Source organism: Vanessa atalanta, chromosome 4 (genome assembly GCF_905147765.1).
Source record: "Vanessa atalanta chromosome 4, ilVanAtal1.2, whole genome shotgun sequence".
Classification (NCBI taxonomy): Eukaryota; Metazoa; Arthropoda; class Insecta; order Lepidoptera; family Nymphalidae; genus Vanessa; species Vanessa atalanta.
In genome coordinates, this window is record NC_061874.1 from 1,986,190 (window position 1) to 2,001,462 (window position 15,273).

At 32.2% G+C, this 15,273-nt stretch overlaps 1 protein-coding gene across 2 annotated transcripts in view; it reads left to right on the forward strand.

Moving 5' to 3' along the window:
- The first annotated feature begins 2,841 nt into the window (after window positions 1-2,841).
- The window catches only part of LOC125077739 (CD151 antigen-like), a 107,324-nt gene continuing 94,892 nt past the window's right edge, over window positions 2,842-15,273 (forward strand). For both annotated transcript variants that reach the window (XM_047689767.1, XM_047689764.1), the window contains exon 1: window positions 2,842-3,007. The gene's annotated coding sequence lies outside the window, so the exon portion shown is untranslated. The remainder of the gene's footprint in view (window positions 3,008-15,273) is intronic.

Below are 15,273 nucleotides of genomic sequence, written 5' to 3' on the forward strand. Positions count from 1 at the left end.
TTTAATTTTTTTTATGTTAAATCGAATAAATATTTATATATTCTTTGTGTGTTGTCTTCTTTACGTGTACTTTATAACTCACAAAAAATATATTACTACAAGACTCTGAGTAGAAGCGGACGTCCATTTTTACATTTTGTTTCTTTCGAGAAGGATTCGGACCATAAGGCTCAGAGGCAGACATAAGCCTCAAAGGCAGACGAAAGCAAATTAGACAAAAAGTATCCTCCTTATTTAATAAATTTCCAGTCTCGTTTAACGTTTGATAAGGTACTATGATCGCTATTAAAATTGTCTGCCACGTATGAAAATCATATCGACATTTTATTATCTCCAGCTCCCAAGCCATTTGCTTAAATCCACACACGCTAATGTAAGTTTTCATTTTATTCCAGTGAACGTTAAAAGCAAAATTGCTAATCTTAGATTTTGCAAGGGTAAATCTAGCTTAAAGTGAAAAATAACATATTGTATGTATAATTACATCATAATATCAAGAGTTTGATCAAAAAAGGAAAATAGTAGAAATTACGATATAAATAAGCTAGCCAATAAAATTACCTATTGGTGACTATATTTACACACCCCCATATCTCCTTTGGGGGTATAAACGATTCAAGTGGTACAATGCGGTACAAACCTTTTTACATACTTTGCATCGTATATCAAAATATTCTTTATTTTATTTTTATTTATAATTGTAAAGATATTAATTAGCATTAGCAGCCCGTAAATGTCCCACTGCTGGGATAAAGGCCTCTTCTCCCTTTGAGGAGAAGGTTTGGAGCATATTCCACCACGCTGCTCCAATGCGGGTTGGCGGAATACACATGTGGCAGAATTTCGTTGAAATTAGACACATGCAGGTTTCCTCACGATGTTTTCCTTCACCGCCGAGCACGAGATGAATTATAAACACAAATTAAGCACATGAAATTTCAGTGGTGCCTGCCTGGGTTTGAACCCGAAATCATCGGTTAAGATGCACGCGTTCTAACCACTGGGCCATCTCGGCTCTAAGAAAAATATTAATAATTGAGAATATTAATAATTGAGACTAAAACTGGACAATTAATAATATTTACAAAAAAATATACGGCTGAGATTAGAGATTTTTGTGAAAACTATCGTTCTATTTTTATAACTTAAAAAAGCTTTCGCGTTTACTACATTTTCACATCGTGAAAAAACAAAACTTCATATGTCGCATGTCATACATACATACTTCAAACAAGTATTTTTTTCTTAAATCAGTCACTGCACTACTCTTGAGACGATAGAATACTATTATACTGAATATAATTATTGCTGACAATTGTCAGCACTTTATATTACTTATTATATTATTACCGTTAAAGTAACTTCTTAATGTGTAAAATATAGACAATGAGAAAAAATATAAAACAATACTGATAGTCGTTTGCTGAGGTTCATGCAATGCAACATGCAGGTTTCCTTCGAAAGCCAATACAATACAGCAGTGCTATTCTGTAACTCACTCATGAAATTTTGATACCCGATTTTGATGCGTGTGTCCTTTAAATGGATGACTATTAGAGTTAATATAGCATATCGCTTTTTGACATTTGACGGTCATTTTTTCGCTTTGACTGTGGCCTATACGAGGAATGTTTTAACATTCGTTCATCTAAATTATGTGTGGAAATATGGTACATACAAACGGAAGCTGAGTAAAAATTATTGTTTACATTGTTCAGTGCGCAGTAGGCACGTTCCGGGTTTGTTACCGAATAAGTAAAATGTATACATCATTATTTAACTTGTGTTATTTTAAAAAAATTTACTCAACATTTAGTTTCACTTTTGCTCGAATGAAAAGTGCTTTTTAATTTGTCCAGAAAATAATATTGTTTGAGAGTGTAAATAATATTTCATACAGAATACATTAAATGTTAATATTTAAGTATATTCATAGATGGTTTTTTTTCGATAAACGTACAAAGTACTGTTTTTATATGTATTATACACGTAAATTATCTCAACGGATAGGTCGTAAAACTCGTTATAACTACTTGAAGTCGATTGACATGAGCAAGCAAAAGTAACTTTCGTACAGGGCTCTATGGAATGAGTTGTTTCATTTGCTTTTTTTAGTTGCACACGTAAGATTATCATTATTCGTGTGTTTAAAATGTTCATGTACTTAATTTGTGTTTATAATATTGATGTCAAGGACCAAGAATCATCGTGAGATAAACTGTGGTACTGAATAAGTGTCGCATTAATATATACCGCAGGCTGCTTATTGTGGGACATTGGAGGTATAAACTTAAACTCTGCTCCTCAAAAATAGAGGAGGCCTCAGCTGTGTGACATTGGCCTAATTATTTAATTCAAATTAAGCCGTTTAAAAAAAATCTATCTTTGCAGACGGTTAAAAAGAGTCGTACCCTCTATAAATAAAATAAAAACTATCTATATATTAAAAAAATAATATTCTAAAAAAGTTATAAAACGTTCACATTTCAACACAAGTAAAACACTACGCAAGTAAGCAACTTACTCGAAGTAATCTTGTTCCCTGAAATACAGAACCAAATGACCGGAAAGCGTGCGGCTCATCGTGCAACGTGCTCCAGTGTTTTCAGATGGGAGATAACATTATCCTCAAACCAAATAACATTTCGAATACAAGAAAAAAACAATTATCACATACATAGCGTGATTTCTTCTATAATGTTTCGTCTTGTAACGTCAAATTAAGCAATGGATAACTTTACGGTATCTTGTGTGCAGTTGTCGTTGAATTCAAAGTTTACGTGATCGTAACATGGTACGAGGCCAATATTAAACGTAACTCAGTCAGTACGGTGAGAACGGTTGCAGTGTAATAACGTTCGTTGTGATGCTGTAGAAATGTTAACACTCTGTTAGTATGTTCGCGTAATGTTTTATGTTAAGTTGTATAAATTGTAGTGATTTAAAAAAAGGTTTATTGGAATTGTAAGTGAGGTGGAATAGATTATCGACTTTGTATCGTATTTCGGTAAGCTAATTATTTTATATTTGGTTAAGTAAAGTTTTTTATTTTCATCAAAAGAAATAAAAACTATATTGCTAAATTTAATTTACTAGAGCAACAGTGTTAGTGTTTTGTAAATGTTTTTTTGACAATTTCATGTATTTTCGTAAAAGAATATTACTTTTATTTAGACAGAAATTTATTCTTAAACGTGCTTTAAAATATATATATAAATAAAATTCGAAGCTAGCGTATTTAAAAAGGTAAATACAAAAAAAGGTGAGACGGTGATCTTCTCAGGTTCTTCTCGATATACCTTGGATAACCAGTTATTCCATACCAATGTTTACTTCGACTATCAATAGATACTTCTTCTTCTAATACTTCCACACTGTAGCATACCAGGACCATGTTGTGAGAAAGGTTTTGAGTATGGATGTGGATGGATATAGAGGTAGGGGACGACCCAAGAAACGATGGATGGATTGTGTGAAAGACGATATGGTTAGAAAGAATGTTACTTGTGAGATGACGTCTGACAGAGAAGTATGGAAGAAGAAGACATGCTGCGCCGACCCCAAGTAAAATTGGGATAAGGGCAGGAGGATGATGATGTAGCGTCATTGTAAACCTAAATAGTAAAAAGGTGAAAATGAAAGGAATGTTTGTGTACATTTTTCCTTGCGCGTCCGCTCTAAATAAATCATCCAAAACGACTTTTTCAAGAACAGTTACGAGAGGATCAATTTGTTTTATCGTTCGTCTTCAATGCACACTTTGGATGATTCGCTATTGATGAAGATTCGAATACGTTTAAAAAAGCCTTAAGACCGTGGATTTAACATTAAAGTTCCAAAATCAATATAGGTTTATTTCAAAAAGCAATTTTAACATGAAATTTCTTCTTAAGTTACTTTACCCCCTTGTATTACATATTCAAACAATTTAATATCCCTACATAATGTAAACCAAAGTCACTTCTCGCGGTCTATACGCTTAGATCTTTTAAACTACGCAACGGATTTAAATGCGGTTTTCATCAACAAAATTATTCAAGGGGAAGGTTTATATATATAATACTTGTATATCAAAGCAGAACAAGCCAAGAATTTCAACTTACCTACTTACTACTCGAAAAAAAAGATTTTTTTTTTATGTTTGTTCAATATAAAGGTTTTATATAGACCCTTATTGTAACAGTGTGAAGCCGGGACAAATAGCTAGCTAGAAATAAATTAAATAATAATTTTATATTACACCATAATCGACCATTCACTAAAACATTTAAGTTAAATATCGACGGACACTGATTATATAAGTTTCAGTTACCACCACGACAACCCAAGATGGATGCCGCTTTCTTTTAGTACGTCTGAAAGGTAACGTCACTTCCTTGACCACGTCATTCAGTTTTCGTTCTATTCCATTATTCAATTATTATGTTGTCTGTCATCTATTGATGTTTTACACAGATTCTACTCAACGTCATTAAACAGTTCCAAATTCGAACTGAAAAACTGAACAAAACTGTTTCATTTCGTATTAAGTCTTATACGAGTATACGTGAGGTTGACAGAATATTTTGCGTTCAACTAGCGTAGATATACACCAAGAAATAGAAACGAGCAAAGTTTTCATTTTATAGCAAAAGTTAATCATAAAAACATATTTTTCAGTTTTCGTCATTAATATCGCATAACCATGATCACAGTTCCTGTAAGCGTATTAATGATCCCTCATCAGTCACCTGATCTGAAACCAACAAGACGTGGAAACAATTCAACGTGCCGAAACATGATAGATAAATTTTAATAGTAAGGTAGTCTGCTGACTGTTGTCGTAGTATTATTATGGTATAACTTTAAAAATGCTTGATTCTTACCAAATGTGGTCAAATTCAGTTCAGGTATTTAGCCGTGAAAGCGTAACAGACGGACAAACATTGTGACTTTCGTATTTGTAATATTAGTATATATATATATTTTTGATATCCGCAAAAGTTTAGAATACCGACTGTATAACAAAGCTCTACACCGACCAGGACGACAGCTGAAGACATTTTCAACTTTTCACAAAACATTTTGAAATTATTTGTTTCTTCGGAGATTTTAACCTTTTTGCATAACATCTGAATAATTGCTTAAATTACTTATCATAATTACAAACATACGTTCACGCCTATAATACAGACGTGCGTCAAAGATGATCGAAATATAATGAAACCTTGGATTAGTCAGTAGCAAACTGCTAAGAAGTGTGGTGATAAAACCAATCTATGTAAGAAACTGTATTAAAATCTCTCGACGCGTTTTAGTTACGTCATAGCTATTATACTTTTTATTTCTTTATTTTTATTTCTAAAACAAAATTCAATGTCCAAAATCAAACATAATTTTTTTATTTATTTAAACCTCTATTAAAAACTTTCATTAAATGTAAATCAACAAGTCGCTTATTTATTTTGTGCATAATTTTATGTTGACTAATACCACAATATCATTCTATTTGTCATAGTTTTAAGCATACATATACAATATTTATCCACGACTAGATATTACCGCTAAGCCCGTACACGTAAATACATTTATATAATAAGTATATATAAATAAAGTACGTTGATATCGCAAAGCACAATGAGACATTGTTTCTAAGCCATATGGGCGCACATACGTTAGGTATCATTAGTATTCCTGTTCGACCTTGTACCATATTTCACCTTCGACTCCGATTACAGACACCATTTTAGTATTCCGCACCAAAAACTGTATAAAACATTACCTAAGGTCGTCAACAACTCCAATCTATATTTATATCTACGTATATATGTGTTTACAGTTTATTTCATGTTTACTATAGATATTTTACGCTTTATCATTAGTAGTTTTAATTTGTAATGAGACAGATTATTTATTATTATTAGTTTGTAAGATGGCATTGGTACATTTACACGAAAGATTTTTAGTTTTAATATAAAAAAATATATACTCAGCTATTTAATTGGTGATAGAACTATGTGTAAGTTCTGGGTACCACCTCAACGCCATACAGCAACACTCATGGTTGAGTTCCGCTTTGAAGGATGATATGTCGATATTTCGACATTATCTACGAATGTCTTGTTCACGAGACTGACTGATGAGACTGAGAAATATCGAGCTCCAACAAATAAAAATAAAAAATATGGTAAATATCCCGTTTTAAATACTGTTAGTAATAAAAATAACCATGTTAATTTATAATCTTATATAAATATTATTTATTTCGGATTCGTTAACTTCTTACAAAGAAATTCAGTATTAAGTTTTCACAAGGATATTATTCATATATACCGATGATAATTACTGGCGAATATTTATTATTTATTTGACGACCTCCGTGGTCGAGTAGTGTGTACACCGGTTTTCATTGGTACACCACTCCGAGGTCCCGGGTTCGATTCCCGGATTCGAGTCTGAGTGTTGTTTGTACCTTTGTTGCTTCTGATTTTCCATAACACAAGTGCCTTAGCTACTTACATTGGGATCAGAGTAATGTATGTGATGTTGTCCAATATTTATTTATTTATTTAAGGATGTCACGTCTCATCTGATATTATTATATTAAATATTCACACGTAGAGACTTACAGTACAAACACATTATGCTCACAGTAACGATCCGCAATGCAATCCAACCCTTTAAACTCAAACACAATAGCAATAAAAGTACTAACTGTTAGCACTGGAATAATTGATAACTGAGTGGTACCCAGGCAGAAGTACTTTCTTCACCAAAAAAGGAAATAGTGATGAATATTAAATTAATACGAAAGGGTCGCTCGCAAACTTCGCGTTTATTCAACAGATTTTTAGGAATTCCGAAACCTATGACAGGTCTTGTTTTGATTCAATGTCATTGTAAACTGACGACGTATGATCGCACGTTTTACATTTGTTTTTTTTTTTTATATATACAGCCATAGCGCCACTCTCTACTCAGCCAGTATTTTATTCCGCTCTCTAAAATTAATTATTAGTTAAATCTTAACAGTTTATTAAATTGCAATCAAGAATCCTCTTTAATTTTCTGCTCATCTACGGCTAGAGCTCTTCAAAATAAGACCATAACAGATCTTCTATGTGCAGCTATCGTCCCATAATCAGTGGGACAAAGATCGGCTTAATCTATTAATATATACGATTAAAATAAAAACTTGTGGTTATTTCTATCCCTCATAGACAATCTGACAACGTCTATTTAAGATTTTAAATTAACATGGTTGTTTTTATTACTAACAGTATTTAAAACGGCATATTTACCATGTTTTTTATTTTTATTTTTTCGTGACATAAGTCTCGTGAACAAGACATTCGTAGATAACGTCGAAATATCGAGCTCCACTAAATAAAAATAAAAAACATGGTAAATATCCCGTTTTAAATACTGTTAGTAACGTCTATTTAGACTTTAAATTATTAATTTAATACTTATAGTAGACGTAAATCGCAGTTATCAATTAAAGATATTCAACTTAATAATTTGGTTATTGTATATACATAAAGTTATAAGGCTATACATATAGTATACATCTGGTGCAAATACAAGTGATGCGCAATGTAGACATAGCATTGCAGCTCAATATATAGAAGCACTAGAATGCTTGTGCACCACAAATCTACAGATGTTAGTATACAAGACCGCAATTATAATTTACAAGCAATGTAACTCAATTTAAACAAACGTTACTACATATTATTTTTGGAATATCTCGAGATATGAAGGGATTTCTTTTGATCGTCATCTACAGAAGCCCTTGAGCCATTGTCTTGAGCCATTGTCTAAATTATCAAATACAAATCCTTGATAAAATTATACCGTTAATATTGTATTATAAATAATCAATTTAAGAATGCAGTCTTAATATCTAAGACCAAATCTATATGAACACTAAAGATAATAAAGAGTACTGTTACTACGTTGAAACAAAAATATGCTAGTATTTTTATGCCTGGCAAATGGGCTACCCATAGGTAAGTCACCACTGCCCATAGACATTGGTGCCCTAAGAATGTCCTTTGTGCCTGTAGTTACAATGGCTCACTCATCCTTCAAGCCGGAACACAATTTATGCTCTTTATTTTAAGTAACATGTTGGTTTACCTAACAGAAAGATAAAATAAAAAATCAATCTCTGATGATGACAACCATGATTCATTTATTTTCACAAAAACTATGAATCACTATCCGGAAATATAGATCTCGGTTCTAGGCGAGAGGAAATACCGTATGGCTATGCTAATAGTTATGATGTACGATTCGCAGAAATAGAAATAACATCGATGATACAATTTATACATACATGTATCGACACTAGCGCCGTCTGTTCATAAATATTTAATCTGGGACCAAAACATTTTATAAACGCTTTGCCGTTGACCGTCATTTTGTATACATAATCGCTGGATATGCATCAAATGTCTATTTAAAAGTTTGTAAAGAAGTCATAAGCAATTCATAGACAATTCAAATGACGTCATAGACAATTATTTTCAGTTAATTATTTTTATACTCAGTTATACCATGACGTACGATAACTTCAACACATTTCGGAGAAAAAACTGACTATTGTATACAAGATTCATCACTGCTTTTATGTATATCATTCCTTAGGGCTTATACAGTTACTATGCAAACGTGTAATAGCTTTGCGACTACTTTATAAAGGTCATGGACGAATAAATAACCTGAAAACTGCCATACAGACTCACACAGACCCTAGTACAGTATTGTATTAACTCATTTTTACATACATACTTTAAGAAAAAGATATACTTTTTGAAGAAAGAAATGTGGACGTGATAGGATACGCTATATACTTCAAAGATATATTATGTAAAACATCGAATCTGATGATTTTTGAAAGAATATGTTATGAAAGGCAATAAATATGCAGTTAAATTAGTTATTATTATTATTATATGAGTCGGTTATACCAAGGCGCGCTAGTAGATGTTTCATAATCATGTCATAATTTCGTCATCCTTTACTACATCTAAGCCTCTTCTCGTTTATATATGTATGAGTATATCATACAATAAGCCTTTCAATCGATACGGTGGTAAAAATCAAACCACATAAATAAGCAAAGCTTTAACTATAAAAATAATTATGAGTCTAATTTGCGAAAAAACTTTATTATGTATAATCTATTTAAAAGACGTCATGTGTAACGTCATGTATAATTTCTCAGGTTAGGACGAGATAAATAAAAGTAAAATATTTTTATAAGACAAGCATATATTCTCATCTACTAAGCGAGTAAAATTTAGTATAGTAGATTGTAGATCCGGGACGAAATGTGTGTCACATAGCTTGTTAGATGAAACTACTTTAAAATTAATTTAAAGGTTTAGTCATACTATCAAGTGAATTTTAATAAAAGATTGCCAAAATACTTACCAGAATATAAACATTTATCTGTACCTTCCTATCAACACTTGGTGGTGGGGATTCGTGCAAGTCGGTCTGGATAGCTACCATCCACTCTTAACTTAACCTACCACTAAGCAGCAATATCTAGAATTGTTGTGTTCTGGTTTGAAGGATGAGTGAGCCATTGCAACCACAGGCACAAAAAACATTCTTAGGGCACTAATGTCAGTGGTGACCACTTACCATCGGGTAGCCCATTTGCTAGGCATAAAAATACTAAAATAATTTTGTTTCAACATACAAACAGTACACTTTATTATCTTTAGTGTTTGATATAAAATATACCGAAGGTAACCGAAGATAAACGAAGTAGAACCGGCAAAAGAAGGGCTACTTGATACTTAGGCTTTGTTTATGGTTTCTTATTTTACTAAAATGGCTGAACGTGATCGTTTACTTCCCATTTGTTTACTTTGTTTCATGACGTTATCAATTCGTTTATATTATTTTTTAGTTTGTTTCCTCGGAACTCTTCCATTTAAAAACCGATTTGTAAACATATTTTTGGTCCTATTGTATTTGGAAGAAAAACTAAGTCTCTCTTTTGTTAAAAAAATATTTAATATTACTTATAAGTGTGAATAGCATGATTCGCTGTAAACAAACGTTTGTTTAAAGATTAAGCTTTTATTTAACTTGCAGTGTTCTGCTTAACTTGCAACGCAATGTTCGTTTGTTTCTGTTAAATCTTGCAAGCTGAATTACAACCACTTCCTCTTACCCTACGGAGTTGAAATAATGCATGTTGACTCGGTTATCATGATAATGTATTCTATGTTCTGATACAACGCTCAGGATAAGCTGCAGCTGAAGAAAATCCTCTGCATTGAAACATAGAGCCAAACGAAATATTAAAATAAAAGCTTGTGATCAAAAGTATTGGAACGATGTTCTTTCACACGGCTTAGTAGAGTGAACTGGCAAAAATCGCCACGTAAGGAAAAAACGTTATGCCGGCGACCTTTCCCTCTCTCTTTCCCTCTCTTTCTCTCTGTCTCTTTCTATTGTTTACGGTTTTATATAATATTATTTAAAGTTTTTACATTAGCATTAGCAGCCTGTAAATTTCCTACTGCTGGGCTAAGGCCTCCTCTCCCTTTGAGGAGGTGTGGAGCATATTCCACCACGCTGCTCTAATGCGGGTTGGTGGAATACACATGTGGCAGAATTTCGTTGAACTTAGACACATGCAGGTTTCCTCGCGATGTTTTCCTTTACCGCCGAGCACGAGACGAATTATAAACACAAATTAAGCACATGGAAATTCAGTGGTGCCTGCCTGGGTTTGAACCCGAAATCATAGGTTAAGATTCACGCGTTCTATCCACGGGGTCATCTAGGCTCAAACTTTTTTGGTTTGTTTTAATTCACTAGAGATTTTTTTCATTTTATTCAACTATTCTAAAATGTTGTTAATTTATTTTATCGTGGTTGTTATTTAATACATAATATATATACAGCGAAAACAAATTCGTTCCAACTGGGTGTTTCATGACACGTTTCATGTTTAATTATTAAGGTACTTATAGCTATATATTATTTAAGCACAAAGATTATTACTGGTCCATTGTGAAATAGTAAAATTCGTTAGAAATATATTATACATTGTTTAAGACAGCGACTCATATGTTTATAAAATTACAACAGAATATATAAAAATTACGATTAAATTTATAGTAAATATACATATATACGATAAAATAACCGTCACAAACATATTGTGTTGGTTTTTAGGTTACCGTTTACACACCGGAGACACGTACTTGTTTGGAGGAAAATGTTCCTTTAGATATACCTTACCTACCTTCAATCTTGATCATTGATCTACCAGAACATCACATGCAAGATAAAAGAAATTCTGTAACATTTTTTCACTTTTAACCAAATATATTTTCTCTAGAAGTAGAATGAGCATCCACGGGTCATCTCAAAATTTATTGCAGGAGCATTTGCTAGCAGTAGCTCTTTGTTTTCTGGCTTTTATCACCGCTATTTTGAGATCGCTCGTGTAAGACCTCATGCTGACAGATTCAAGGAAAGGGCCTCTAGGTAAAGCTTTTATTACAATGATCACTGAAAGCACGTTATAAGTGGTATATTTATTTCATACAACCTAACATTAGTATGCACACAAAAAATAATAATAATAATAATCATGAAAAAATAATAATTTAATAATAATTAATAATCTCCAAGCCAACTTGAATCTGTAAACATAATTAATAACTAACTAAATCTATCATCATGGTAATCAAGAAACGGCCCTTAATTTACCGCCTAACAGCAACTGCGTTTTTATTATGATGATGTAATGTTTGATAAATCTGAAACTAGTTGAGGTAATCAAATTTGTTTGAAACAACTGTACTTTCAAAATATTTGAAAAAAAAAATATATATATATCCGAGCGCTTAATAAAATAGCCGCAAATTGTGGGGATGGCCTGCAGGATCATACGCTTGTTTTGTAAACAAATATAACACGACTCGAATGCCACCTGCTACAACCACCTAGATTAAATCCAATCGGGTAGACGATGAACGCATTAAAGTACATAGTACTTTAATGCGTTTTAATGCGTGTTAATGCGAATTATCAACGAATAACGATATGAAGGAAAACAATTTTTATTAACTATTTTTTCCAAAATATATAACGACTATAAAAATTTAGATACTTGGCTGAGATACCTTTCTAATAAATCTAAATCAAGATTAACCTTACGATTATACTGAACCCAACGCAAAAATAATTATCGCAATTGGTTACTAAAGAAAAAAACATTTCCAAGCCGACAGATCTATTCACTCACGAAGACGCGCCTCCTCACGTTAAATCACAGCCGTTTTATTAAAATAAATTTAACAAAAATCATATAATATATACTTTTTGGTTTCTTTACCCTTAACTGTATCACGAACACTTTAGACATTTTGCACTCACTCACTCATAATAAATATAATGCACGCAACGTAATCTATGCATAAATTTGGAACCTCTTTTCGAAATCTTTCAATAAAAATATATATATATTTAATCTCATTTTAATAAATACGTACAGAACTCATTAGAAACTATTTAATTATAAAAAAAACAATTAGGAACATCTTTTTATAAACATTTATTAAAAAAAAAATAGCTATTTAACCTCATTTTAATAAATAGGTACAGAACTCGTCAGAAACTATTAGACTTTAGTTACTATATAAACACTGATTGACACTTTATAAGGGGGGAACGGATCACGTAAATACGTAATAGGGTCATGGCCTATGGAAAATTGATTGACATTTTGAATTCTAAAACAAGCCGATCAAACTGCTGGAATATTAGAACCATTGCGATAATCCCCTATTTCGATTTTCCCGATTAAACGATTTTCATTTATTAGACTGTGATTGTAACAAGCGACATAACAACGTTTGCCTACCTATTATTATAAAAAATGGGAAATAGGAATTAAATAAGGAATTGTAGAGAATTCATTTGATGCTTATTAGGAGTTGAATGACAACAGCATTCCTTAGAAAAATGTCTTTCTATTGTGATCATTGATTTGGCATGCAATAGAAAGAGACAGCATTATTTACTAATCAGCCCATAAACAATATTTATATTATATGTAAATCCGTATTATTAAATAATAATCTGTAATTATGAATATCATACTCGGTTACTACTTACCTTACTACGGCTTCTAACTATTTCCTAGATTATGTCTATTAATCATTGGTGTTTCCGAACCAATAGTTCCTAATTAGGGGTTATTTATGTCACCGTAAAATAATAAATACCATTAGATTATTATAAATAATAAATATTGGACAACATCACATACATTACTCTGATCCCAATGTAAGTAGCTAAAGCACTTGAGTTATGGAAAATCTGAAGTAACGAAGGTATCACAAACAACAAGACCCAAAACAACATAAAAAACTAATGAACTTTTTCTACATCGACTCGGCCGGGAATCGAACCTGGGACCTCGGAGTGGCGTACCCATGAAAACCGGTGTACACACTACTCGACCACGGAGGTCGTTATTATCTAACTCGTGAGATTGTAAACTGTCGAAAGATTGCAAACCGTAAAAAACTGCTTACAATTTAACGCATTATAGTCTATCGCAGTAAATTTCATTTAAATTATAAAAACTATAGTAAACTATCGAAATTTAAAATATGAAAACGTTTAGGTATTTATTACAGTTACTTCCCTTTACTTCTTTCACATTTGGCAATCTGACAACGAAAAGAGGTCAATAAGGATATAAGGCCACTAGTGGAAATGTGAACGACTTTGACACTATTGACGTTAAGTGAGCTCTTATTAAGCCTTCTAACATCACTTATGACTCTCATTTACGAATGTAACCTTAATCTAAAAACATCTTGCTCTTTCTAAGACAACTTCTAATATTAATATTTCTGTATAAAAACCTTTATGAAACAAAGAAATTAACGAAAACAAACGTATTCAAATAAATTAATGAGAGTTTATTCCAAAAATTATGATTATTAAATGACTTTAGCTTATCTTGAATTTGATATTATTAATAATTTCGTTATAAAATCTTAATTCACTATTACTGAAGTCTATTTGAATTAAGATAATAAAGTATAATGAAGGCACGATGACTCAAGTGTATTTGCGTCATGTAACGATTTTATAGTCACAGGTTCAATACTGATCCAATATATTTTAGTTTCAAAATTTACGAATCAGTTTCAATAGAAAACTTATAGTTATTTAATGTAAGGCGTGGCATGTAAACATAAAAAATACTTATCTATTATTTTGTTGAGGTGATGTCATATCAAGGTCAAGGATTACTGTTTAGATTCCGTGGCAGTGCATGGCAGTGTCAGTATCTAAAAGCATCTGGTGTCCAATTTAATATTTTCTATCGCAAATGAAAATCTATAAACAGTTATTTATGTCCATAACTGACAAAAATATATGCATTTCTTACAGATCTATTAAATGAAAATCAAAATATAATTTATTCAAGTAGGCTTTTACAAGCACTTTTGAATCGTCATTTATCAAACTATATTAAGTAAGGCTACCGCCGGTTCGGAATGTAGATACTAAAGAGAAGAACCAGCATGTAACCCAGTAGTTACTCTTTTTCAACATCTAAAAATACAGTCATATTAGTTAAATAAATTATATATGTATGTTATATATCCTGCCTGGAAGTCAACAAGCATTAACTCCATGCTTTTTTATCATCTATATAATCTTGTATCGAATAATATGCCTTCTTTACCAATGTATTTTTTACACAAGATTAGAATTTATGAAACGGCAAAGTTAAAAATGTCGTAACTCATATAGAAACCAAAATCCGCGCAAAATACAATAACATTGGGCCATGGGTTACTTCGCCAGCTAAACAATCTTTGCAAATCGATATTTACAAGAATGAATGAACGATGATTTTAGACATTCAATAATCAAGGGTAAGTCAATAATTAATCTCAAATATACAACAGTCAGCATGGCATACCTTTAGATTAAGAAATTAGCATTAGCCGCCCGTACATGTCCCACTGCTGGGATAAAGGCCTCCTCTCCTTTGAGGAGAAGGTTTGGAGCATATTCCACCACGCTGCTCCAATGCGGGTTGGCGGAATACACATGTGGCAGAATTTCGTTGAAATTAGACACATGCAGGTTTCCTCACGATGTTTTCCTTCACCGCCGAGCACGAGATGAATTATAAACACAAATTAAGCACATGAAATTTCAGTGGTGCCTGCCTGGGTTTGAACCCGAAATCATCGGTTAAGATGCATGCGTTCTAACCACTGA